This window comes from Xenopus laevis, chromosome 4S (assembly GCF_017654675.1).
Source record: "Xenopus laevis strain J_2021 chromosome 4S, Xenopus_laevis_v10.1, whole genome shotgun sequence".
In the NCBI taxonomy this organism is placed as follows: domain Eukaryota; kingdom Metazoa; phylum Chordata; class Amphibia; order Anura; family Pipidae; genus Xenopus; species Xenopus laevis.
This window is the reverse complement of record NC_054378.1, coordinates 30,545,036-30,549,605: the sequence shown is the minus strand read 5'-3', so window position 1 is coordinate 30,549,605 and position 4,570 is coordinate 30,545,036. Positions and strand designations below refer to the sequence as shown.

Genomic DNA, 4,570 nt, shown 5'->3' with positions numbered 1-4,570 from the left:
AATGAGCTGGAGAGAGTGCAGAGACATGCAACAAAACTGATTAGAGAGATGGAAGACATAAATTATGATGGTAGACTGTCAAGGTTGGGTTTTTTTTTCTCTGGAAAAAAGGCGCTTGTGAGGGGACAAGATTACACTTTACAAGTACATTAGAGGACATAATAGACAAATAGCAGGGGACCTTTTTACCCATAAAGAGAATCACCGCACCAGAGGCCACCCCTTCAAACTAGAAGAAAAGAACTTTCATTTGAAGCAGCGTAGGTGGGTCTTCACAGTGAGGACAGTGAGGTTGTTGAATACACTGCCGGGTGATGTTGTGATGGCCGATTCTTTTAATGCCTTCAAGAGTGGCTTTGATGAGTCTTGGACAGACATAATATCAAAATATTGTGATACTAAACCCTATAGTTAGTATAGATATGGGAATATATAATTTATGTGAGAGTATGGAAGGGTGTATGTATGGATGCTGGGAGTTGAACTCGATGAACTTCTTTTTTCAACCCGATTTAACTACAGTATGTAATTATGTAACTATTGAATTGGCCTTATGGAGGTCTGAAATGGCCTTGTGTAATTACAGCAAACATCCAGCACCAAAAGGGAGCAATAGAATTAGAAAACAGTATGACAGCTTATGCTGGTGACATGACATTTAAAGGAGAACTAAACCCTAAAAATGATAAGGGCTAAACATGCCATATTATCTATACTGAACTTATTGCACCAGCCTAAAGTTTCAGCTTCTAAATAGCATCAATGATCTAGGACTTCAAACTTGTCACAGGGGGTCAATATCTTGAAAACTGTCTGTGATACTCACATGCTCAGTGGGATCTGAGCATCTGTTGAGAAGCTAAGCATAGGGGTTGTCACAAATTATCCAGCAGAAAATGAGGTTGGCCTGTAATATAAGCTGATGCTACATGGCTGATAATTAAATTCTGATGCTAATTGCACTGGTTTCTGTGCTGCCGTGTAGTAATTATCTGTATTAATTACTAATTAGCCTTATATTATGACTTTTCTATTTTGTGTGTATTGTCTTTTTTCTGTCTACTGTATATTGCGAGTGGGTCCCTAAGCTAAGTAAGTGACAACAGTACAGAACATGTGCAGTGAATCAGCAAACAGAAGATTGGGATCTACTGGGGCAACTTTGGAGACACAGATCTTTACTGCTAAAGGGCTGTGGTTGCCTTGGGCTGGTACAGAAGTCTAAAACATAATGTGCAATGTTACTAGCTACTTTTTATTTAGGCATTTGTTCTCCTTAAATATCATCTGTAAAAAAATTCCTGGCTCTTTTGTGGTGGTTTACCTATGCTTTTCAAATGTCAAGTTGAATTTCCTCACATGTTTTCTTACAGTTAAGGCTGTTCAATTAATGGGAGATGCTTCCCTTATTCCATTTCAAACAGCAATCTGTGGCACTAATCAGAATCAGGTTTTTTTGGACCAAATATGAAAACATTGCAGCTTTGAAAAAAAATATAATTTGAACAGATCTGATAAAAAAGATTCACTGTAACTGAAACATCAGGAATATTTAATATGAGTATATTTAGAATTCCCCTAAATTTGCAGTTTTTGTTTTAATCTCGAGTATAAGCCAAGTTTTTCAGCATCCAAAATGTGCTGAAAAAGTCTACCTCAGCTTATACTAGAGTCAATGGGCAGTAGCTGAGATTGCAGTCACTTTTAATCATTCCTATACCAACAGTTAGCTTGGGGAGAGACTGCAATATCACACAGCGCCATCTGTTAGTTATATGAAAGAATAACAGTGCGCCCTCTGTTGGTTATATGAAAGAATAACAGTGACTGCAATATCACACAGCGCCATCTGTTGGTTATATGAAAGAATAACAGTGACTGCAATATCACACATCACCCTCAGTTGGTTATATGAAAGCATAACAGTGCGCCCTCTGTTGGTTATATGAAAGAATAACAGTGACTGCAATAATATCACACAGCGCCATCTGTTGGTTATATGAAAGAATAACAGTGACTTAATTTTAATTAAAAAAGACTTTTTCCAACTCACAAACTCTACTAATTTATATATCAGCTTAGTTTTTGTTTTTCATCTATCTAAACACAACTCTACAATCTTTTTGCAGACCTTGTGTTTCCTTACTGTCACCTCCACCGTCCACCTGCACCTCCTTCACCAGATATGATGGCCAATGCTGCGCTCCATTACTATCACAAACACCCCCCTCTGGCACATAGGGACAGGCGCCATTAGAGAAGCGCACGGGTGTCAGGCTGGAGACGCGGGCGGGGTGGCAGATTTAAATACTGGCACGGAAGCTCCCATACAAACGTGCAGGGGGGGCTTTGCGCGACAACACATTATCTTACAAGTCAGGGTCATGCGCTCAGGCAATCCCCGAATTTCACGGAGCTCCCCAGCCCCACTCTTCAACGAAGACTCGCTCAGTTCCGCCGAGATGCTAGGTACAGCACAACTCAAATTTCCATACTAGGTTGTAGCGATATAGTGGCAAAGAGCACAGCATTGGCCATCATATCTGGCATAGAAAATACACTTTCCATGTATCGCTGTTACTGCCAATGCTGTGAGGATTATTTGCAGAAGAACAGCGGCCCCGTCACGATCCATCCTCTTCTCTCTTCAATGCAGAATACAGCCAGGGAGGAGAAATCGAGCACCGCTGGATGGATGGTCGCCCTTTCGCCGTTTCTGAAGAGGACAGGAAGTGGCGTTTCAGTAAGTTATTTCTTAATAAAGGCTTTGCAATTTAAAAGTTTTATTTGTCTTGGTGTTTATTTTTCGTTGCATACTAATTTTTAAAAAAAAATTTTTAATGTTACTGGTCCTTTAAAAGGAAAGATTTCCTCCAATTTTAACTTTATATTCTTTGGTGTTTAAATATTATAGATCTGTGATTTTGGTAAATTCACCTTAGAATTAGATAGGGTTCCGAAATAATTTATATGTTTTATAAACTGAGTAAGGAGGTCATTGGGCTAGAAATGAATAATAGCATATCATCTGCAAAAGACACTGTCTTATACTCGTTGTCTCTGATCTTAATCCTCTTAATTTTTGAATTAAGTCTAATGTGGGAAATTAGGGTCTTTATTACTAAAATAAAAAGCAACGGTGACAGGGGACAACCCTGTCTGGTGCTGTTAAGTATATTCACAGGAAAAGATAGAGTGCCATTCACTTTTACCCTCACATATGGTTCTTTATACATGGCTAAAATGCGGTTTATTGTTATATCTCCTATGCCAAATCCTTTGATTGTTTTTCCAAAAATGGCCAGGAAACCCTGTCGAATGCTTTTTCGGCATCTGTTGTAATTAATACAAATGTATTAATGATAGGATTTTATAAATTTTATCTTTTCCTTCTCTTTTAGGTATAAAACCTGCCTGATCTTCATGGATTAAGTCTGGTAAAGTATTTTTTTTAATCTGTTTGCTATTATTTTGGCATATATTTTTAGGTCAATATTTATTAAAGCTATTGGCCTATAGCTGGCACATAGCTGGGGATCTTTGCCTTTTTTAGGAATTAAAATTATCTGTGCTTCTGTCACTTATTTGTGAAAACCTTGTGTTTGGTCTATAGAATTAAAGTAGGAGCTTAACAAGGGAAACAAATTATTTATTATATGCTTTGTAATATGTGGCACTGAACCCATCAGGTTTAGGACTTTTCTCTGCCGCCATTAAGTCTATAGTATCTCCTATTTCTTGAAATGTAAACGCTGAGTCCAAAATAGACCTTTCATTTGTTGATAGAGATGGCAACTGTGCTTGTTTTATAAACTGTTCAGTTTCATCTAGTTATTCTTTTTGCACTTTCCCTACTTGTAATCCATATAGTGTTTGATAATATTGTTTAAATATTTTCACTATTCTTATGTGTATCATGATATATCTTCTGATCACTATCTTTTATCGAAATAATATGAATAGCCTGATTCATTTTTTTTAATCTTTGTTCAAAGTGTTTATTGCATTTATCCTCAAATTCATGAAACCTCTGTTTACTATACATCTAAGCTTTATATGTGCGTTGATCCAGTATAGCTTCCAGCTGCTTCTTTTATTTTCTAATTGAGATGTTTTGTCTTCCGTTATTTTTGTTTGGTGTTTTTGTTCCAGCTCATATATTTCTTTAATTAGGCTATTCATTTGTTTTTCCTTTTCTTTCTTTAGATTGCCATCAGTTGGCCTCTAAGCACACATTTCTTTGTTTCCCAGATCGAAGCTGGACTAATATCTGGACCCAAGTTTTCTCTTGTAATTTGTTGTATCATGTCCCTAATTTTACGTTTTGTATCTTTTCTATGCATTAATAAATTATTAAATCTCCATGTGTATTCTCTTTCAATTATTTGGGGTAAGTCCATCTTAAAAGTTAAGGGAAAACTATCTGAAAACAGACTCATACCTATATTGGCCTTGGTTACCCGATGTAACCATGCTTTTGAAAATGAGAATTTCACTTACCTACTTGATGTAAATTCTCTTTCTTCTAGTCCCGACATGTCTGTACACATGGGCAGTATTGCCCCTCCCA

General features: G+C 37.0%; 1 long non-coding RNA gene across 1 annotated transcript; it reads left to right on the top strand.

Moving 5' to 3' along the window:
* Positions 1-2,500: 2,500 nt before the first annotated feature.
* On the top strand, positions 2,501-4,362 carry LOC121403728. The gene is made up of 3 exons (XR_005967450.1): positions 2,501-2,743; positions 3,402-3,437; positions 4,207-4,362. It is a non-coding gene; the product is annotated as an uncharacterized LOC121403728 (long non-coding RNA).
* The last annotated feature ends 208 nt before the right edge of the window (positions 4,363-4,570 follow it).